Source organism: Argiope bruennichi, chromosome 9 (assembly GCF_947563725.1).
Source record: "Argiope bruennichi chromosome 9, qqArgBrue1.1, whole genome shotgun sequence".
In the NCBI taxonomy this organism is placed as follows: domain Eukaryota; kingdom Metazoa; phylum Arthropoda; class Arachnida; order Araneae; family Araneidae; genus Argiope; species Argiope bruennichi.
The window spans coordinates 64042298-64067401 of record NC_079159.1 but is presented as its reverse complement, the minus strand read 5'-3'; the positions used below and the strand labels follow the sequence as shown (position 1 = coordinate 64067401).

General features: G+C 26.1%; 1 protein-coding gene across 2 annotated transcripts in view; it reads right to left on the bottom strand.

Annotated features, from left to right (window-relative positions):
- Positions 1-25104, bottom strand: part of LOC129984013 (chaoptin-like) — a 389983-nt gene that overhangs the window by 27056 nt on the left and 337823 nt on the right. For both annotated transcript variants that reach the window (XM_056093761.1, XM_056093762.1), the window contains one exon: positions 3221-3292. The gene's annotated coding sequence lies outside the window, so the exon portion shown is untranslated. The remainder of the gene's footprint in view (positions 1-3220; positions 3293-25104) is intronic.

The window sequence follows — 25104 nt, the reverse complement described above, 5'->3', positions numbered from 1 at the left end:
AGAGAATTTTAGATGCAGCGCACGAAGCTTACAATTCTTTTCAAAAACATTTAATACTTTGAAAAAATTGGATTTTTAATTAATGATGTTTTTCTCATGGAATTTTAATCAATTTTCTTGTTATGTATTTGTTGAAATTTTTCTTCCTGTTACATGCTCGCAATAGGTTTTAAAAGTCATTTTTTTACATAAAACCGGAGCATGCTTCGTGTAAAAAACGTGTAAGTTATGTAACATGCTAAAGGTTCGACTGAATTTATTGCAGAATTTTTTTTTATTCTAGAATATATTGATGTATCGGTAAAAATATTGTATTGATGAAAATTTAAAACCATTTTTTGCATTTATTAATAAATTTCTTGAAAATATTATTATCAAACTGGCAAAATATTTTTGTTACAGAGTATATGAGAAAAGTTTTGAAAACCATTCCTGTTAGTTTTAATTAATTTCTTTTTTATTTGCTCTACTGACTAAATTACTAATTTGAATGCTTTACAAATCAAATAAGAGATGATACCTTCCGTTTCAGAAATGTACTATTTTACTAATTTACTTAAGAATTCGTAGAGCACATAACGAGTTTTTGGTTTCGCAAAATCTTTATATAGAATTATAAGTTACATAGAATTATTATTGCATAAGTTTAAAAGCGAAGATGCAGGAATCATTCACGGGCACAAAGTATAAGAGGTTAACCTCTTGATTAGAAAAATTTAACAAATTTTTAATGAACTAATAATTTAAATTTATATTCCAAGATTCACAAAGAAATAATTAATTAGATATTTAATTGAAATTTTAATTCACACGTAGAAATATTTAATTCGAAATATGTAGCATATTATTGTTTAATTAGACGTTGTAGATTTAGAACTGAAATTAGAACGTGTAGGAGACGCGTTATGAAAGTTGTGTCATGGGAGTTTGATACCGTTGACTTAGATATTTAACAATAAGTATAATTAATTTGTGATGTGACAAAAATTTATATAAAATGGCCCCATTTCGTTATAGTTTTTAATGGTATTTTAGCATGAAAATTCATGAATATTCTGTAAATATAAAAAAATATACATTTCATTTTATTTAGTAAAGCACTAGCATAAGTAAAAAAAATGATAGGTGTACTTTGCGAAATTTATTTCCTGTATTTCATAGAAGTTACAGTTCCATCAGTGACATGAGTTAAGCCTATTTTCGTGTTTTGGCCATTTTTGCCGACACGAATACTCCACTGAAAATAAGCGACAATATATTTCCCACTAAAGGAGGAATAACACACAATATAGCGTTTCGCACGCATTTCAAGAAATATTAAATAAAAAAAACATACAAAAACTATGTAACATCAGATTATTCGAAAGATCAATTCCAACATATTTAAGATCTAGATATTAGAATAAAAATGAATATCCAGAGCTCTAATTTCACAGCAATTTAAGACGTCGAGTTAATTAAAGAATTTTCGAATCGCATCAAATTATTCGAGAAAGGTATTTCCTCTTTGTTGTCATCTATTTCACTTGAAGTAAAATAGTGGTTTAATATATGTCAAGGGTTTTGTAAGTAAAACTTTTAAAGCAAAGTATTATTCAACAAATGTCATTATTGATATAAATGAAATAACAATATTGAAGTAATAAATGTAAAGTCACTTAATTAAATAACAAAAATATCACCTAAATGCAAAAACAACTATACAGATATAAGGAAATACTTGCAAAAATTTCTCAAAAATGTTAATTTTTATTGAAATGATTATAATAACATTAAATCTGAGCTTTTGTAAATAAAAAGGTTTCAATTATCTTTCAGAAAGGATAAGTGAATAATGTATAAGACAGATAGAAATTATAAAATTTGTAATATTATTCTTAAATTTAAATGATAATATTCACTTGTTTTTAAAGCCCAATTTGTTTTTAGTTATTATATATTCTATTTTAGTGTTCATTTTTAATGTAAAAAATTATCATTTCCCTTGTGTAAGGAAGATGAGGCGTCGATATTTTATAAAACTTTTATATTAAATAAAAAACTAAATTATGAGCTAAATTTGAGGAGGCTCGGTACATTCTTGAAAAAGTGGTGTGAAGAATTAAAATATTTTAATTTAGGAGGCATGCTACTTTTCTCGCTAATTTATAGCTAAATATTAATTTAAAAAATCGCATTTTCTTTTAAAAAAAAAAAAAACTTATTTAAGTTTCAAAAATTTACTAAAAGAAATTTTTAAATAAAAATTTTCTTACACCTATACTGATAAAAGAATTAAATATATTTTCATGTAAGTATTATTTTAATAAAATCTCTGTCTAAATTCGAAAAATCAAATTATTTACTATTATTTATTTTAATACAATTATTAATTATTCCAATTTTTTATTTGGAATAGTATTGAAAAGTCAGCCAAATTAAAAAATGTTTTTAAAAAAAATCATGTCGGAAAAAATGTTATTTTCTATTTTTTTTTTTTTGGGGGGGGGGGGTGTGTGCAAAAAAAGAGGTAAGTAAATTCTGTAATAAAGTTTAGTATCGAATTTATATATTTAGGAATTCATTATCATATATGATTAATTAGTTTATTATAATATTTAATTTAGATTAATATTATTAAATTCAATTTTTAATGATATGCATCTAAAGAGTAAGTCATTAAAATGACTTTTATTCCCTATATATACTCTATTATCTCATTTCCATTAGGCTAATAGATATAAAAAGAATTGCAAACATATAGGGAGAATCAAGTAAAAGAGAATAAATTAAATATTAGATCTAGTAATAACTATTATAAGCTGTTAATAGTTATTACTACAAAAATATATTATTAATTTGAAGCAAAAGAACTAGATGAGAAGAAAGAGAAAGATTGAATAATAATATTTACATGAATAATAAAATTGCGATTTTTTTTCATTTCTAATTATTCTGCATTTTCTCATTTGTCTTCTGTTTATTAAATTCAATATTTCGATTGGAAAACTGCTATCTTTATAAAAAGATACTCATATTCAGTGTTAATACAATTTTAAGAACAACTTCACGCGATAAACAAGGATTTAAATTATGTATAGAAAAATAAGTCTTCTTTTAGTTTCACCATAATTGGTTTATCTAATTATAAAATTTTAAGAAAAATGATTATTTTCAGGATTGAAATAGCAAGTTTCTGAAATCGATCAAATAGACCAAAGCAGTATGGTTGTTATCTTACCTTTTTCTCATGTCTCTCTTAGTAAAGGTGACTGGAGTCTCGGAGATGACTCACGAGGTAAATAGCATTCATCTGTAATGAAAAGAATACTGATTAGAAAAATAAACATTATATCGAATTCTATTTGATAGTTTCTAAGTGAAAATTACATAAAATGTCATTATATTAGTCTATTTATTTTAATACTTCTGGCAGGATACTTCTAGACAGTACACTATCACATGAAAATGCTATTTATGGTATACCAATATTCGCAAAAGTGATTTGTATAAAAGATAACACAAGAGTCATTTAAAAATTAAATTCCATTTGCGCAAATGTCAGAAAAAGGAGGATTAATTAAAGTCATACGTCTAATGCTACATGGAAATGTTCATTAGTTACTAATCAGTAAATTTCTATCCCTGCTGCTTAGATTGTTATAGCCTATCAAAAGAAATTTTGAAATAGAAATAACTCCTAATTTAAGGCCTGAAGAAATATGTGTGCGAGGAACCTTACAGTCGTATTCTTCATCGCCATTTATAAGAATCATTTAAAACCAGTATCAGAACATCTTAAGTTCGAATATGATGTTGATCCGTATACACTGAAAGAATCCAAGAAACTTAGATTTGGGACGTTTTTGATCATTCTCTTTGTTGTCCACATTTAGCACCTAGTGAATACCTTTCCTTTAAACCCATTAAACCGAGATTTTCATTATATCATTTAGATGATGATCATCCATTTAAAAGATCGTTAATGCTGCTATAAAGTAGAGTTATTCCCAAGGAGAAAATTTTTGAAATAAGAACTTCAAGTGTGTAAAACATAATAACAAAAGCTTCATTTGTATGTGAATTTTGTCGAAAAGTAAAATTATTGCATTTTTTATAAATGTGTATAAAAATATTATTCTATGTATGTTTGGAATTGATTATCAAATGGAACTTTTTTTTCAAATGCCCTCATATAACATTTTTAAAATTATTTTTTATAACGTGGTTATATAATATTTAGCAAATAAATAAAATGAAAACATATTTATTTATATTTGCTTTTAAATGCTTTAAATATATCTTTTTTAAAGCTTTGAATATATCTTTTTATGTCAAATAAAAAATATATAAGATAATAATTGAAACAACACTTTTTTTGTCAGTGCTAATTTCAATAATAAAATCACTTTCAATAACAAAAAAGCAGTTTTTCAAATTTATGCATAATGTAGAAATACATTGAAACTCGCGAAAATTTAAAATTATAATATTATTTGAAAAATATTCACAGTAAATTTCTGAAGATCAGTTTAGTTATAATAATATTTATTTATTTTTTTGTTATCCTCGTGAAACTATTAAAAATAATGAGATATAAGTAAACATAAATTTCGTAAAAATCATATTTTTAAATAACTAAAAAGATTTAAATTCAAAAATATATTAAAAATAAGAAACGGCAATAACTGAGGGTGAATTTCATTTATAAAAAGCCAACGTCTTTGTAATATAGATGATGAGGGGTGGGGGTCAGTTTCAATTGAGATATAAAAATCCATTTAAGTAAATAAACATCAAGTAGAAGTATTTTATAAGGAATAAGACAATATCAATTCGGAAGACTATTATTTATATTATAATAATTCATTAAATAGTTATAAAATAAATTAATCTTGAATTGAATGCAATTTACTTATTTTATTATTCATTTATTTATTTTTCAACAAATGTAAATATTGCAGCTTATTGCAGAAATATCATTTTAAAAATATCATCCTCAAAAATTATGAAAGGCATTTTCATCTTACAGAAATTATTCATGAAATATTCATGTTATCACCCATAAAAAAAACTATCGTTAAAACGAAATTTATCATTTCTAAGGGAACGTCTAAAAAAATTTTTTTTTAAGTTGCTTATATTTTTGGAATAATAATGCCACTAATAAAATGTAATTGCATTTTTTTTATTATATATATGAATGGCAATAGGTTTTGGGTCGTATTTCAGTTTTTATATTCGTCATTTAATTTAGAATACAAACATTAATTTTTTTGTATTTGATTTGTTGATGAATAATGCAGATGTGAATATTGAGGTAATATTTTTCGTCTCTGTCCTTTATTTATTTACAAGCAAAATTCCTTGTATAAATATCTGACAACGAATAATTGTTGAAAATTGAAAGAAAATTCTATTTTTTTAAAAAAATAAAATATTCTTCTTATTTTATTTTGAAGTATAATTAATTTCTAACTTAACTAAATTGAAATTAAAGGTTATGGTTGGATTGTAAATTTACAGTAAACATTAGTGAAAAATATTTATTAACTAAATATTTTTAAATAAACATGTGAAAAAGAATATCACCCTCCTCCAAATATTCTGTATATTCGACTATGGAAGTGCTATCGTTTGAGCTATTGCAAAATATATCAAGTAGTTGCTTGCAAAGCAGAATATTATTAATGTGTATTTTATCAGATTTTCTACTCAGCCTATATATCGAAGATGTAATATCTTTTACTTAGCAAGCAACATAGTGAAGCATAACCAAAGAAACCCTCACTCAAGAAGAGAATGTTATCTTTATTATAGGAAACGAAGAAAAAAAAACCCTTTCTGCGAGTAAGTAACTCAGAACAAGAACATTATTCCTATTACAAAAGCAGTATTGTCCCAAAATTGTCTAGAAATGCAGCTTAAGTGGAACATCACTTATCTAGAATATTGATAAAGAATTTCCAATATACTGAGTGATGGCGTATTAATTTATGCTTTATAAAAGCTTGCTACTCTGTAAGAAGATTCTTTTATTGCCAAAAAGAGCATGATCAGATATTAATCGAATAACTATTGTATTTGCATCCTTTCTTAAACGTCAGTAGTTGAAGCCGAATGTTAAAATACAAATAGTTAAGACGGTTTATATTGTTTGAAATCGCCTTATTAAGTAAATAAACACTGATAAACTTATATACATTAAACTTATTAAGTTAAGAAAACTTATTACATTACACTTATTATCATGAAATTAAATAATACATTTATTTGGTTCATAGTAAGCTATGCCATCATGAAATCATCTCATTTCAAATATTTAACTCAAAAGTGTAGATTGGATTCATTGAATTGACAAATAAATAATAATAAACCTTAATAAAATATAATAATTATTATATAAATTATTATATAATTTTAAAAATTGTAATTTTTTTATAGTTAATTACTGTCTTCGCCAAATGATCATCCTTATGATCTTATCTAAAGTGAGAAATTGTAAAAAAATGCGACTGTGAAATAAGTGAACAGTGATTGATTATTTATTATATTATTTTTAAATGCTTATTTGCTTTTTATGTTATGTCTTACAAAGTCACTAAGTCAATTCTATTTTATATTTATTTCCTTTTCTATTTATAAATCCAAAACTTTTACAGAACCCGATGTATAATTTTAAGAAAAGAAGAAAAAAAAATATTCTATTGTAAAACAAATTTAGATTTACATGTTGAGAATTTAAATTTAAGAATATAATTTAATAATTGTATGCTATCTTGGAAATATATAAAATAAATACTTAGCCTTTCTAAATTTAAAATATGTGTATTTATTTTTTTCCCAACTGAATGTAAACGTTTCGTTCTGTGAAAAAGCATTTTTTTTTTCAAAAATACTTTTCAACTCATCTTAATGCATATGCATTGTAAAAAATATGGAAATTTCACCGATGAGGATGGCATTAAAATTAACTAGCCAATATTTAGATTTTCACAATAAATATCATATTCTTTTTTTAATAATATGTATGAATAAGTTTCCTCCATAGTTTTTTTTATTTACACACAAAAAAAGAAAAAAGAGTGAATAGATGTAAAAATTTAGTTATAACCTTACTAGCTTCCATCCATTATATCCTAAATGTGATATGAAAACGAAATTTTTTTTTCTTTATAAAAAATATTGCTATACTGTGAAATAAAATTCTCAACAAACTCGCATTCTTTAGCAAAATAACCTTATTTCTTTGGTAATAAGCTATTCCTTCATGCCATCATCTTATTTTAATTATTCAACTCAAAAGTTTAGTTCGGATTGAATGAATTCGCAAATAAGTAATAATTAAACTTAATAAATTGTTATAAGTTTCAGCCAAAAATTGTAATTTAATTTTTTCCATTTTTGATTACTATCCTCGCCAAATGGTCCGTCCTCCTTATGATCTTATCTAAAGTAAGAAATTGTGAAAAAAGGCGACTATTAAATTTGTGATTATTTTTATTTGATTTTTAAATAATTCTTTGCTTTGTATATTATGTCACACTAAGTCACTAAATAAATTCTATTTAATAAAATGTTTCTTTTCTACATATATATGCTCAATTTTCACTGAGTTCGATGTATCGCTTTAAGAAAAAAAGGAAAGAAATTTCTGTTGTAAAACTATTTTAGATTTATTTATTTAGAATTTAAATTTAATCTAACAATTTTATAAAAGTACACTATCTTGGAAAAAATTAAACGAATACTGAAATTTTTGTAAATTAAAAATATGTGTGTGTAAATTGTTTTCAAATGATTATAAATGTACGCAATTCTATGAAAAAAAGCATACGTTTTCTTCAAATATTATTTTCGGCTCATCTTGATGTATATCCATTGTAAAGTATATGAATATTTCACTTACATAGCATCAAAAATTACTCGTAGCTTATTTATAGCTTTTAGAATAATACTAAATTCGTTTTTTTTTTTAAATATTATGTATGAATAGGTTTTTTTTATTTAAATAAAACATGAAAAAAGTGAAAAGAACAAGTTTTTACTCGTATCATTTCTAAATTTTGTCCATTATACCGTAAGAATAATAAAAATATGTGGAAATGCAATATTATATATATTTATAAAAAATGACTGCAATTTGAAATAAAGTTCTCAAAGGACTCGAATTCTTACACAAAAACTTTTTTCCGGCTTCAGTTGTGAAAAGAGGCATGACATTATAATGTCATATTTATTGTGTTGCACTATTTCCATCAGCTTTCATGAATCTTGAATTAAATATTCTCATTTTTTTCTAACAATTAAGAAAGACCGACATTTTTTTCCCTGCAACACATCTAAGTCGTAGTGCCCTTAATAATTTATTAAGGGTCATATTTTATTCATTCATGTCACAGAAAATTTCCTATTGTGGGATTTCATTTTATGTCTTATGAACATTTTAATTAAGCAATGAAATGTATTATCTAGGTTAATTTCTGTAATATTTTCCTCTTGGCCAAGATTAACTCAAATAAAAAGAATATTAAAATTTTTCTTACGTATTAGCTTACTTATTAGCCTTTGAGAAATATGCAACAGTTATAATACTAATAGAATAGGAAATTTCTAAATTCTCAAGGTATAAACGAAACTTACAGTTGTATTTTGTATTTATCGCTATTTATTGAATAGCATAACAAATTTAATTCATAAATACCATCTAAAATTAATCATTATATCAGGAAAATATTTGATTGTCATGAAAATTATTATTTCATTTATGAAAGATTATATATAATATATATGAACGAACTAAGCAAATTTTTAGAATTTTCTGGAAAATAATCTACGAATACTTTTTATCGCTATTACTAATAAGGATGAATATGTCTGTGTATTCATGTTGGCGCTCTTTTAGGTCAAATCCAAATTAATTAACAAATTTTTAAAATATTTCTTTCCTAATTGCCAACAAAGATTACATTGTTGTCTTGAAATTCAAAGCGTTTTCATTGTTTCGTCAAATATTTAATCGCATGTTTTCCATTGTTAAAGGCAAAAGAAGAAGGATAATTTTACAACCCCCCCCCCCAAAAAAAAAAGAGAAAAAAAGTGAAATTGCAATACAACAAAGTTAGAAGAAACATGAATTGGGCATTTATGCTTTTAATAGTTATATCGTATCATAAGACTGGGTTTCGTTGGAAGGTTAGAAATAACACGGCTTTAATGCCTCAGACCATTTGATGAATTCATGAACATGAAACTACGTCTAAGAGATTTAATTGAAATTTAATATAATCAATATCCAGAGGAATCTGAGGGTCTCCAAAGGCGACTTGTTCATTAATGAAATAAAGAATTCATTTTCAGATTTAAAAAAAAAACGCAAATCCAGACGATAATTCAAATTTATTTTTTATGTATATGAGAAACTTATTTTAACTCAGTTAAATCAGTTCTGAATCAAATTATCCATACTAATCATCAAATGCAAGAGATGAAAAACGAAAAAAAAATTAATAAAAAATGTTATAGGACAAAAGGGGGACACTTTTTAATTTCGTATTGAAAATCACATTAAAAATCTATCCATTTTCAAGAAAAATGTATCTCCATAGAAAGTGCATCTTCGGTTTATATTATAAAATGAAAAAAAAAATGAATCGTGCGTTTTTATAATTAGAGGCCAACATGCTCACGATCCTTAATGTCCTAAAAATAAATAATTGTCTTGAAATTTAAAATAATATCTTATTATAAGTACTTAAACAAATTTCGAAATTCTTCTATAGATTGTTTGTTATAAATTTTATCTAATAAATCATTCCTAAAGTCTTTAATTTAAAATAAAATAAAAGCTTTAAAGGTATAGAAACGTTTTATTTTCTTCAAATCAGAAGCTGAGCAAACATTTAATTATGGGAGATACACATTCTTAACGTCTAAATAAAAGTTCACTTTCTTTAACATGTTGCCCGTATTAAGAATTCTTTTTGCTTTTACTAACGTACGTTTTTATATTTTGCATTTGTAAAAACGGTTTTTTATCAGTTCAGAAAGCGAGTAAACATTTAATAACAATGTATAGTTTCTGGAAGCTTCTAAATAATTGTTCAACTTTTAAAGATTTCTCTGCATTAAAAATATATTAGACTTTCACTACTCCACAGATAATTTGATACTTTAAATAAAAGTTTCACATTTCTCAAAATGTTTTTTTCTTAAATCAGAAAGCGAGTAAATATTTGATAACAAGCGTTTCACATGCCTACTTCAAAATATAGTTCAGTCTTGAATAATTTCTATTTATTAAGAATTCACTCTGATTTCCACACTTTGCAAATAACTAGCTTCTTTATATTAGCGTAAATATAACTAAACGTAATGTAACGTAAATATAACGTAAAATAACGTTTATATGAATTTTTTTTTTGTATTCTTTAAGTTAAAGTTTCAAAAGTTCTCTCAAAATGTTATATAATTTTCTCAAATCAGAAAGCGAGTAAATATTTAATAAATAAGATTCACAAGCCTATTTCTAAATATAATTCACTCTTGAAAGAGTTCTATGTATTAAGAATTCACTCTGATTTCAACACTTTGCAGATAACTTGCTTCTTTATATTAACATTTTACGCCCCCATTTTTCAAGGATATAACAAAATTCCATGTTCTAAAAAAAGAACTGCTATAGCAGCAGAGTTGGCAGTTTTTCTTATCCGAACAATTGTCCGGAAAATTGACCAGTACATTGAATCTTAGGAATGTCTCCGTTTTTACAGCTTACGCCAGAAAATTGCGAGGCGTTCTTCGCAAAAACTCCGCGTGGTAAAAGATCTATTCAGAAGAAAGCTATTGTTTTGCCAGGTCACGCCTTTTTCAAATTGAAAGTGGACTAGAAGTATTCCTATAAACACAAACTAAAACCAGTTCCCTAGTTTTGAATTTGAAATAGTTCCTGCTCCTTCACATCCTACATGTTTTCTTTTCCTTTAGACGCAGGGTGGATGGACTTGTTGGCAGTCTAGGGATTTTATACGCAGAATTATGAAGACTTTGGGTCTATATCTTCGGGGCATTTTTCTCTGAGATGACAAGGGTATTTCCTTGGCCTTCATTTCGAAGTTCTTTTATGCATTGAAATTAGGGTTTGTCAGTTTAAAAGAAATAGTTATACTAGTATGAATAAATTTGTCTTTTGTTCAGAGAAGATTTTTTATCCGAAATCTTTTTTTAGAGTGGTCAAAGTTCTGCTATTTAGTTTTTTTTTCTTATCATTGACAATATATAATTTAAAGTCAGCATTAATGCAAGCTTTTAATTTTATTTTTTATCAAAGTGTTTGTAAAATGGTGATTAAAAAAAAATTAGTTTTCTCTATATACCTGTAAACGTTTGTGCAGATTAAAATTTCCTTTTAATTTTATATTTTCGTAAAAATAAAGCAAACATTATTTTGACTAATTTATAGATATATTTTTTATACTAATAAAATGGAGCATCACAATGGTGATACTTATGTGATCTTGCATGCCTATATACTCATGTTCATAGACATGACGGATAACAATTAGAGTTTATCAGTCTTTTAAAAAAGTAACTGCTAAATATGAAGAAATTGGCATTAGTGAAGATATTTTTAATTTAAAATCTTCTTTATTGTTGTAAAAATTCTGATATGTAGTTTATTTTTATCATTAACAATACATGAACTTATAGTGAGCGTTTTATAAATTTATTGATAAAAATCTAGTTTTCTCATGAACGCATGATGCATTTGGGCTGATTTAAATTTTACTATAATTTTATGCTTTTATAAAATGAAACAAAACTATATTTGATAAATTCACCGAAAAATTTTTTACTACAGTAAAATATATTAGAATGGTGACCAGGATGTGATTTCATGCCTATAAACCTTTGATCGTAGACTTGAAGCAAAGTTTTTGATCTATTTTTTTCACATCTCTTCCATATTGTCATAATTCGGATGTTTCTACTATTCCTGATTACAAGATTAAGGAAATGCCCAAATAGCATTCAAGGGAAATATATTGACACAAAGATGATGATAAATAATGACAAATTTCTATTACAAATAGAGTAATCACAAAAAACAAAAAGCAAAGAAATGACTGATTCATAAAATTCGTTTCCATTAAACGAATCAAATAGTTCTATATTAATTTTTATTTAATCACTCGTTTTTAAGAATCATTTTTATATCCACAATAATTTAAATATTTATTTTACTCTAACACTTATTTATATTGAGGCCAGAATAGCCTGGTTAGTAGAGCGTTGGATTCGCATCCCTTGGATTGTGAATTCGAACCCCGCTGTCAGAAGACTCCCCGTATGTGTGGTGACTGGCGCATGTATAAATCTGTCGTGGTCACAAATTCCTCCAAGTCGAGACAATACCACTGGGGATACAGGATCAGAGGTGATCGTTCTCTCATTCAGGTCTAAATTACGATCTGGGGTTGAGTGAATGGAATGTATGAATGAAGTCCGCCCCGTAAAAAGTGTTGCGACGCTTGACGAATGAAGTCGTACTCTTGGCCCTAGATGGCACTATTGGAACAAGAGACGCTCTCTTGACTTAAAATCGTTGACAGTTTTCCAGCGGGGTTATCTATGACAAGTCCCATAAGAAATAAAAACAACTTATCTATATTTTTTCTAGTCAGAAGAGTAGATGTCATTTAACACATATTTCATTTCAAAGTTACTTTTTTGTATTTTTATTACTTATATATAAAACAATATACAGTGGAATAACTTCACTTAAAGAACAGTGCATTTTCATTTTCTTCGAGTAATTATTCTGTATTTATCCCTAATTCCTTCCTATAGAATTTCATCTTTTATTTCCCCTTCATTGGTTACCACCAACTCTACTGCTGATGAATAAAGACCTGAACAAGTAACCATTGGAGATAAGATACTTTAGCTTTAGTCATATTTAAAAGACTAAAAAAGATTGTTCTTTATTTCATTCCAAAAGAGTCGTTTTAAAAGAATATTTGCGATTTTGATTAGGTATAAGTTGAAGGCTAATGAAAATGAATAATTTAAATGTAATTACCTTTAGAACACATCTAAAAGGATACCATATTTTGTTATATATAGTAGAGTTTTGAATATATTCAAAGGTTAATGAATGTCTATAGAATAAATCAAGGAATACGGAATACCATAAATATTGAATAGATTTTTGAATATATCCTAAGATTGAAAAGACTGGGAAGAATGTTTTATGCCCATATGATATAGATAAGGACGACTACTGAATCAGAATTATGTTCTTCTAAATTTTATAGAATATTAACAACAACAAATTCCGTAATCTTCAAATTTAATGTTGCCCTATACATAAGAGTAAAACTGGAACTCTCATTTGCTATTTCTTAATTAGAAAACTGGCATTTGTTAGATTCCTGTGACCTAGATTATTATTGAATTTATCATGCATACCTGCTTGTATCATTAAATTCCGGATATGCCTTGACTTTTATCCAAATTGTTTATATAAAAATATTAAGAAAACATTAATTAAATTTTACCTTGAAGAAAATAAATAACTTTCAAAGAAGAAAGAAATAAAATTGAATCCTAAAGGAATTTTCTTCTGATATCAATATAATTATGGCAACAGTGCATACGCCATGACAACGACAAATAAGCTATAAGTAAGCACAGAGTCACTTTGTGACGTAAATAGAAACGAGTCGCCTTGAATTCAGATACGAGTCAGTGAACAAGCATCCGAACTCCTGAGATTAAATTTTATTAATAAAAATCAAAATGTTTCAATGCAATGCAATTAAAATGTTTACCACTTTAGTTTTTTATGCTCTGTAAATGTAAACAAGACTATGACAGACAAGTGCAACTACTTCTTAAAAATATTATGTATAGAAAATTTTTCAATTTTAAGGGTTAACAGAATCAAGGGTTTGTATAAAGCTTTAGAATAAATAATTTTTCAATAGTGAATTTATTAACTCAAACAACATAAAATAAATTTATTTAAATTATTTAAGGAATTTTTTCTATTTTGAAAAAATAGAATATTACGATTAAGCAACACGCTATTGGGCCATGATTAGAATGGACAACCCGTGCAGAGCATTATGAAGTTTAATATGTACAACCGTGGTAAATTTATTTTCTTTAAATTAGATTTGCGATTTTTTAATGCAATAAAAGAACGAAACAAAAATAGAAAATGCTTTGTAAATTTAAAGTTTCAAAAAAAAGAGGGGAAAAAACTCTGGCACGAATGGAATACTGATTTCGTTAATAACTAATTTCTTTTATTGCCATTTTTTTGTTTTAGATTAATGATACAAACATGCATTTATAATTAAAAAGTGAATAAAAACTCTAATGCAAGAAACATAACTATAATCCTGAATTAGGCCACAAGGGCAAACCCAGATATATGAATCACTTTTTACAAACGAGACCTGCATACACATAAATTCTGTCTGAAAAAAGCAAACCTCCTTGTTTCTACCTCCTTTTAATTACTATTTTCATTTTTACGAGCTAAGCGAAGAACTCTCATAAAAGGACCATTAAAATCCCTCTCGCAGTAAGCCTCGGAAAAGGATAAAGATAACACCATTACTTATCCTCAAAGCACTAGAAAACTGGGTTTTTATTTATTAATTGCACTTCTACCAAAGCTTCAGAGAAAAGGAATGCGTTAATTTTATTTGCGATGCATTCGTATTCTCCAAACATGCTTTCATATTCTTTTAAAACGCAGACGATATTTTGTTCATAGTATATTAAAATGAATTCGGATGTAAATCTGTCAAGGAAAATGGCAACAAATAAATATCTTCTGCGTCGAATTTATCTTATACTTTAATTGGGTTATCTCTTCAAAGAGAAGATAATAATTACTTAATTGTTTATATCTTTTTAAAAGCTTAGTAGAAAGCCACGAGTACAAAAGCATCTACTTTAATATTTCTTGTTATATTCATTTTAATTCATTAAAAATCTCAATGGACTTAAGAACTAATTTTTTTTGTCTTCAAAATAAGAATATCCAGGGAATAAAATATTAGTAAATTAATATTTAATCAACAAATACTTTAAAAAAGCATTGCAAAAATGCAAATTTGCCTCTTTTTCATTTATTTAAATAGCTTAGAGTGGAGATATATTTAATGTGATGCGTAAATTAATCATGATCCTTGAATAAATAGTTCATTTTATTTGAATCAATTACAGTCACAGTTAATTTTATCTGAATCTTAAAGCATGGGTGTACATTTTTTTGGAATAGCGTTGTTGAATTAATGTCGAAAAATTACAAGAAATCGTTTATTGTTTAACTATCTGAGTTAAATATATTATTATATTATAAATCATAAATTTATTTAAACATATTGTTTAAAAAAATAATGAAAACTAAAAGCTTTAAACTTTATTAATTTTCCAAAATTATATATTTGTTTTTAACATCTAAGTGGCTATGATATTTCTAACAAAATCTTATATCGCTTGAAATTATTACTAAGTCTTGCCTTAATACAAGGAGAATTCAATTACTATTCAATTTTAATTTGAAATGGTGTAATTGAATTGTGTGTTCTGTTATTTCGATGATGTAATTTTCTGTTATTTATCCCTGCTTTTACCATGAATAGTGCTACAAGTAATTAAGCGTCAAAATGGATTCCGAATGCTTACAGTTTCAGAAAAAAATATTATTAATACATTATTTATTTTCTTTCAAATATATTGTTTCTTATAGTAACTATTTTTTTTCTCTATAACATTTTTTTGATTGCCACTAGATTTTTGAATATTTTTTCTGATAAACACCTTTTCTAAAAACACATTTCCTTCTTTATAATTCTTAATATATTTTATCATTCAAAATTTATAACACAGAATTTCGCAATTATTTTTTCCTACCAATTAAATACTTGATAGCGGCTTACACAAATAAATTATGAGCTCTAATAAATCAAAGAGCTCAAAATTAATTCTGAAAGTATTAGAGCAATATATTTTTATCAAGAAGATACAAATTGTTGAAAATCATAAAACTTTACGCCATCTGGAAAAAAAAACTACAAAATGTTATGAAAAACAGTATAGAAAAATGGCGATTATCGACAAAAATTTCAATATGTTCCAAAAATGTTGATAATGTTTAAAAAGATCAAAATATAAATAAAGTTAATTGACAGCAGAAGGAGTACTTAGAATTTGTGGAGGTAGTTTTGAAGAGCAGAGAAGGAAAATTATGTTTGTCTCAGTAATAAGTTATTATATAATACATATCACATGTAATAACGAACATATTTTGAACTTCTAGCTCGATCTAGAACTTTTAAGTTCAGAATGACAAAAACTACATTTGTATAAATGGCAATGTGATAAAACGCGTGTATTGAAACTATTTCAGAGCCATGTGATTGAAAAATTTAGAATTAGCGTTTATATGTTAATGAAATGAAAAAGAAACAATAGAAAAAGGTTTAAAGCACCTTGGAATTATTATTAAAAATAAATTGGAAGATTTAATGTTTTGATGAGATCGCGTGAGACGCGCATTGCTTTGGCCAAAATTTTCAATTTTCGAGATTTTAAAGATCTAATGCATTTATATTAAGACTCTTCTTAGAGAATATAAAAGAAAATTAAAATATATGTTAGAAAGAAAGCGATTACAGCAAGAAAGTAAATTAGCCTTAGTTTGTGCTTGTTTACATTATGTTTCATGAAGTGACAATTTGGAAATTATTGATGATACAAATATTGATGTGAACAATATATTTTTCGTTACTGAACCGATAATGTTTTGAAACTTTGCTATTGACATTATACCCAAATTCCTTTTACTGCATCCGAGATAAAAAGAACTATTTCCGAATTTTTTAAGTTGTTTCGCACATTTTTTCTAATCAATATTTTTGTAAACTTTAGCTTTAGGTGTTTAGATGGAAGAGCTGAATCAAGATTTTAATGCATATCTTGTATATTCTTTTTTAAATAATTTATAAATTTCCAATAATTTTTTCGAGCAAGTTTTTAAACGATGGTTGTGGTTTTAATACATTTCCATCCTTGAGATGAGTCCTAAACATTCCCATTGTATTGTTTGTAGAAAATTGGGTCTTAGACATTTTTGAGAAACTCATTGAATATATTGTTCTATGTTATTTCCTATTTTATTATTTGTATACTTTAATATTATATTCATGTTTTTTTTTCTTTTTCTAATTCATATTATTTCAGCATAAACAGGAAGTTTAGTTAAACAATTATTAAAAATGCATTTTGTTTTTAAGTACATTTTAAGTTTGAAGACATTAGCAACAAAAAAAAAATGTTTGTCTACTTAGAATTTACAAGAACTGCTGTTTTTCCCACTTTGGTAAAACTTAAATCAATAAATTTAAAAAAAAGTTAATGGAGAAAATATTACATTTTTTCCGAATTTTTAAGAGAAGAACAATTTTTCCTTTTATCACATATAAAAAAAAATTATATTTTCATATACATTTGTTAATGAAAAATATTTTCAATACGCTTTTCCACATCAGTTTACTAATTTTTATTAAACTGAAATATGATTGCAAAACGAAAGGAATATTCAATAAAAATAAAGTTAGTAGAAATTTTAAATTGCAAAGAATATATATTTTAATAAAAGTCTTTTATATAATAGGTACGGAATAAACATCAAAATTTCGAGTTAGGCTAGTAATCGAATGTTTTATGTATGTCTTACATAAGTATTGGATCCCATTGCACAAGCGAAAAGGAATATTATTATAACAAAGGAAAATTTTCAGACATTCAATTTTCCTACATACATTTGAGAATTAAAAAGAAACTTATAAGTGATTGAAATGCTCATATTTCCATTTTTTTTCCACCAAAATCGTTTGATAATTACTTGAAAATTTATAGTAGAAACCTTTTTCAGAAAAAATTTCTCTTCTTTTTTTGTGTTCCTTAATACCTTTTTACTAGATTTTAAGAAGAACAAGAACAGATTTTGAATTACAGAAGTGGAGATGTATTTTTAGTGGAGAATTTTCCTTCAATTTTGCATAAAACATTTCAAAAAGGTATAGATTTACAGTTACTTCAAAAATAGATTTTTTTTCTAAAACGAATACATTTTAACTCTTAAGTATTTGTAAATATTCTGTAATACTAAACTTTTCCTGAAATAGTAAATATAAGAAGTAAAGTTACTCCTATGTATTCAAGTTTTTATTTTTTTAAAAAAATTTTTAATTTTTACAAAATATTTTTTGTGTAAAGTATAGAAAAAAAAATATTAATAAAAATATAAAATCTTTAACAGACATAGCAAGATAAATTTACAGAATAATAATAAGTAAATGCTCAGATAAAAGCAATTATTTAAGATTAGAACGACTGACATATTTTTTTTACTTTTTATTTTCATGTATTAAATGACACTGCAATAATTTGTTCATAAATATATATTAACAGTAAAAAGGTTAGTATAATTTCTATTTTTGATTTCCTGTTGAAAAAAGACTTTGTGGAAAATTAGTCTTAGTGATATAAAGTCTTAAAAAAGTTTTAATAAAAGGAATTTCATTTGATCGCTAGATAAATTTGAATTATTTCTATAATATTTTTAAATATTTAATAAAAAATTTATTATACAAAAAATGTAATTAATTATTGATTTTGAAATTAAACAAGTTGTGAACTGGATTTTTATAATTATATAGTTACACTTGTACTTATGTATAGTTACTTATGTAAGGAAAACTCTTATAGAAACTTAAATTCAAGCAAGCAGGAAGACAGTGCAATTACAGAGTGTGAACGGCCCCTTCAAGAGAGAATTCCTCCTTACATGAGCGCTTCGGATTTTATAGGCTGCTAGCAAGGTACATAATTTTTTAGAAAGATCTCAGTATCTCGGTCTCTAACAGATATATTGTCATAATTCCTCTATTTTCCATAATCTTCCAGTTGCTAAATTCTTTGTCAAATCGCCAAATGTTTATCAGGATAGGATGATCAGTGATCTGACTTCCATTTATCTCCCATTCAAATATCGGTATAAGAGAAGATATTCCATGTATGTAACTCTGTTATAAATATAACACCCAACCATTATTGAAAGATCACGCAATGACAATGATTGCATTAAAACAATTCCTTTAAATATTGCAGAATGTTTAGATAAGTGTTTTGTTTGAACTTCTGTGATTAAAAAAATGAATATTCAACAAATCATTCTATTGAAAATCATATTTGACAGTGAGAAACTAAAAATTAATTATGGTATACACTAAGGAACAGATGTTGTCGATCATGTTAACATGTTATTGTTATTAATGAAATAATATGTTCTAAGAAAGGTTGTAAATGAAAACTGAAATTGAATAAAATGTGAAATGTGACACAATTTAATAAAATTGATTTTGTATTTAGTAAACATTTTTCAATACAAATTGGAATTTTCTACCGTGTCATTTACAAATGAGTAACTCGATTAAAATCAGAATCATTGAAAATCTGATCATTCAGTTAACAACGCGTAATTAAATAATTTTTTAACTATTAATTAGAAATAGGAAAATTTTCAGAAATAATGTAATTATCAGGGGAATGAATTTCTAAAGTCTTGTATTAAATTAAATTTTCTAAGTACGATTTCCATCCAGAGATATATTTGCATTAATTTCTGAAAGGAGAGAAAACATTACATTTTACAAGTCGGGAAACAAACAACTAGAATTGTATTTTATTTTGAGTGGGGAGATTGTCTAGGAGTTTTGATTGCAGTTATATGTGCATTAAAATTATGATGGCTAATAAATGAGTCTGTTAAATTATACATTCCATTAAAAATAATTATTTCTTTTTGTATTTTCAAAAACAAAATCTGCATATAACCTTCTAAACGCAACCTGGGACCTTCAATTCCATTAAAAATGTTATTAAATTATACATATATCGGATGCACCATAAATTATAGTCCTGAAGTTCTTGAAAGCTTTGAAAGTTGAAAGCTTTTCTATGGGCTGTAGTTTATATATGAACATTTAACCAATATAGGAAACAATATTGCATCGCTTAATTGCAAATAATTAGGCTGAAAAGTTATTCAAAATTGAATATTATTAACTAACTCACTGACCAGCTACATAAATAGTTTTAATATAAAAATAAAAGAAAAGATTTTGAATACCATACTACATTTCTCTTTCTCCATTTATTTTCTATTTTATGAAACAAATAATAGGTATAAGTAAGTACATTATGTTGGATTTTAAATTAAGATGGATAAGTAAGTAAATAAGTAAATTATGCTGGATTTTATAAAGCTCATATGATTTATATGAATAAATTGATTTTCTTCATGATATATTTTTTTTTACTTTATCTGCCTTTTTATACATTTATGTAATACTTTAATTTATTTATTATAATATTTAACCGATAAAGGGAAGCTCGTTGTACTGTTCAGTTTGAGATAACTGGCATGCAAAGCAAGAAAAAGTTATTCTAAACTGAATATTGGTAATCAGCTCATTTTGAAATGGATATCAAAAAAGGAAAGATTCTGATGACTGTACTACCTTTCCCGTCTTTTCTTCGACTGATTCGCTAATCTATTTCGAATAATATTTCTAAGTAAAAGTATATGGAATTTTTTTTTCCAAATAAAATTAAGTAGGATCGATATGAAGAAACTAAATATAGTCTTGATAGTATATTATTTACAATCTAGCCCTTAATACAATTACATAATATTGTTGAAGTCAAAGACCACATCAATTTATTTGAAGCCTTGTCTATTAAAATTTTTCCCTCTTCCGATCGTACTTTTTTTCTGGTATTCTTCATCACTTCTCATTTTTTTCATTCAAGAATTATCATATAAATATTTTTAATCTTTCCCTCTTTCGACCGTCTTTTTCTCTGGTATTGTTCACCACTTTCTCTTCTTTCTTCTTTTGTAAGCAAAGATTATCATATTTTTTCCCGATTACACCTTTTGGTGTTTGCGTATAATCCTTTCAACAAAAATTGTAAAAACTACTCTTACTTTCAGTCGGATATTCTTGAGTTTAGTAGGCCAACGTAGGTCATTCAGTAGCAAAACAATTCGGGGAAGATTTCATAAGACTATACCAGTATCACTGCTACTATATTCTATATCAAATAAGATTTTAGGCATTTGAGTTAAGAAGTAATTTTCCCTCCATTTCTGTAAAATACATAGATTCTGTTATAAACTGTGTCGATAAAATGACATAATATAAATGATTTCTATCCGTGCCATACCAAGACTTTTCAAGAAAAGTAATTTCAAGTGGTACAATGCATTACCTATCATTCATCATCTAAGGTCTTGAGAGGGAACAAAGGATAAAATAGTTCAAGTATACAGATTCACCAAGAATTGTTTAAGTACACAGCGTGGAAATTCCCTCCACTTATGAAAGTTTGCAACACTCATTTTTTTAAACATCTGTGTGTGAACAAAAGGAGCAAATATTACAAGACATATTTTAGAAATGGATCGAACATAAAGAACCAACCATCTTTACAAGAAATATTGGTCGCAAATGCAAATAACCGATAGGGACTTTTTGTGAATGAATTGCACTGTGATTATATAAGAAAGGAATCTCGGTATATGAAGAATACCTTAAACTTGATGGCATTGAACACATTTAGAAATTCTGTGAAACGAGATGAATTGTTCTACTTCTCTGTTTTTATTGGTTGCTTCCACCTTTTTTTAATTTTCCCATTTACAAAATATAAAGGAAGTATTGTAATTATCAAAAACATTATGTATCGAGCCTTTGAAAAATCGCTATATTTCAAGCCTTCCTGTATTCGAAAAACATATTTTTGGTATTATGCCAGTCTTTGGAAACGATAATTAAAAAGCTCATTGAGCTAGACGAAGAAAATTTGATATATAGATTTACGATTTCATTTGTAGATTCCCAACAAAATTTGAACGCTATTCATTCACAGGAAGAATGCTTGCTTGGCTGTTCGAGTACAAGTAACTTGATAATTACAAAACTCAAAGAATCAAGTAGATGAAATTTGATACAAAAGATTAGTATCTAAAATATTGCTTCTTATCAAATTCTGAACTAAATCTGGCACATGGTTGATCATTTGTTGTTTTCGCATGAATGTAAACACTATATCTCATAAATGCAAAGCAATTCGGTACACTATCTTGTAACTATACCTATAATTCGATGCTAAATTTGGACTTCAATCGATCTTTAAAAAAGGTATCCGTATTCGCACAATAAATTTGCCAAAATGCTAGATTCACGCCAATGAACTATATTTATTGGCTTTTGTTAGCCAATGCCCTGCAAAGTATTTGCGGTCTTGTCCAAAGTTCTTAATTTTATGCAGGGAGATGGGGATAACACCTTTAGTTAAAAAAAAAGTTTGGCGGAGATCACTTCCGTTGGTTTTGTTGTATTTATCATACTTCAAGTACCATTCCAATGCCATTTATTATTATTTTTTATTCTGATGATCTCATTCCAGAAAAGAAATGTGTTCCATTTGTAAATGTACGAAATTTTGTCACTAAATTGTAATTATAGGTGCTTAACTGCTATTTTTTTGCCTCAATCTTTAGCGTATAATTTAAAATAGTACATGCAACAAAAATCTGTTTTCGCACATATATAATGCCTACCAATGAAAATCATGAAGCTGGTGTTGTCATTTAATAGTTATTTATCAGTATTAAGTGAATAGATCAATATGAAATACAATTCATTCTTATTTTTATTATTATATACTTTTATGTATTTTTTATATTCTATAATTGTTGCAGATATTAGCCTAACAGCTTTCAGTTGGAAGGTAGGAGCTTAACCCTTTCTAGGGCCGTGGGAAGTATGCTTCTCACAAAATTTATCAATATTTGTATGAAATTATGTAGGTTGGCATAAGTGTTGACACATTTTTTAGAAAGGCAGAAACTCAGATGCTTCAGTTCTTTATCTTACACAAAATGATGTTTCTTGATTTGTTACTTAATTATTAATTAACCAAATTAATTAATTTATCAAATAAAATTTATCTAATAAGCCAAATAAATTCTTTTTCTTATTCTAATTTCAAGCCTAAAAATATTTTAACATAATATGACTAGAAAAAAATGGCCCTTTAAAGGGTTAAAATGGTTAAACTAATTTTTAATACATAACCAAATGCTTCTGATTAGAAGAATTATTTTTATTTCTTTGGGTCCAGATAGTGAACAAATAAATGTGAATAAGCTGCTTTGCGTATCAACATGGACAAAATTCGAATAGTTCAAATCCTTATAAGGCACTTTAAATATTTAAGAAATTCAACAAAGAACTTTTCCACCTACACTTTGTTATTCTTATATCCCTTTTCAATAAATTGGTTTTAACAAGAAATACAGATTTTTCCCCATAAAATAATTTTGATAGAAAAAAAAATCAAACTTTTGTTATTGAAAAAATAATCACTAATGCTGCGTCTTCTATATTTAAAATTCAATTTTCTTTGTGAGTGTCTAAAAAGCAAAAACATCTCACTTCAAAACCAGAAGTCACTGCAAACATTTCGAAACCCAATTAAGGTATCTCTGAATTTAATCCATTATTTAAAACAAATACTTTTATTCGAACTCCTAGAGAGCTCGAAAAAAAAATCTTATAGAAGAACTTGCATTGATTGCATTAACTAGCTGTCTTCAAACACAGACTTGTGTAATTCCATCTGAATTATCACCTAAAACGCTTCATTAAATTGAAATAAAGATTTTGCCCCCATTATGCGCCAAAATCTTTGCCGTTTATTATTTTTTTTCCGTAATAAATAGGGAAGACTTACTAGAAGATGGAAAAAAAGTTGTTTTTAGTAATCAATGTTATCGAAAAGGTAGAATTTCTGACACCCTTTAGTTTCGTAAGCAGCGATCTGGAATAACAGTAATTAAGCTACGGGTTTTTTTTTCTCGTTCTTATTTATCCTTTTCCCGTTCTTGTCTTTTTAATAATTTATATTCTTGGTATTAAGTTCCTAACTGAGAGATTAAATGTTTACATTCTGGCGATTTTGCCTGCTAATTTGTTTCAGATTGTAGTTGGCGATAGGTGAATGTTTTTTAACTGATACGGATATTTCGCAAAATTAGATCGTTAGTTTTCTTTTAACTTTTTTTTTTAAACAAAAGTTTTTGGCATTTTGAAATGTCCTGAAGTTGTGAGATAAAGCCGTCTCTTGTCGGCAGATAAATACACTTTTAATTGTTTTGATGGCTTATCGCCTAATTTTTAAAATTTTGTTTAACACAGCTTGTCAATTGAAATTAAATGAATAAAATAAAATATAATTAAAACAATTTTGAGAGATCAATTGAAAGGAAGTTTTATATTCTTTTTTTCTGTCTACGTATTAAATGTATCATAATTATCATTAATTAATACTATTAATTTCTTTACTGATGCCAAGTATATTTAAAACAAATTAATATGTAAAGGGATTAAAAATACGCTGACTTTCCTTCTTTTAAATTACATTGATTCCTAAACACTATAAATTTTTTTTCAATTTCTCAAACTATGTATGACTCAATTTTTAAATAAATTATACTTCCGCATAATTACGCATAAATTTATCATAATTATTATTAATAAATACTATTAGCCCTTTGGATGGTACCTCTCATTCACCATTCAAGACGGTGCATCATTTTGACGTTTTATTTATTTATTTTTCAATTTTGATTTTTAAAAAAGCTTACAGAATGGTAAAAAGATGTATATTAATTTTTCAAAGAAATTTGACAATTTATTTTTCAAAGCAATAAACAAATCTTTGTATTAAGTGAATTGTGCATCGATTTACTTTTCCGAGTACAAAGGTTTAATTTATTTAATGATGTCAAATTTATTTAAAACAATTGAATTAATAAAGATATTAAAAATACGCCGACTTCATTCTTTTAAAATTTTATTGATTCTTAGACACTTTTAGTTAATTTTTACTTTTCTCAGACTATGTTTGATTTAATTTTTAAATCTAAATCATATTTCCGCATAATTCCAAATAAATTTGACATAATTA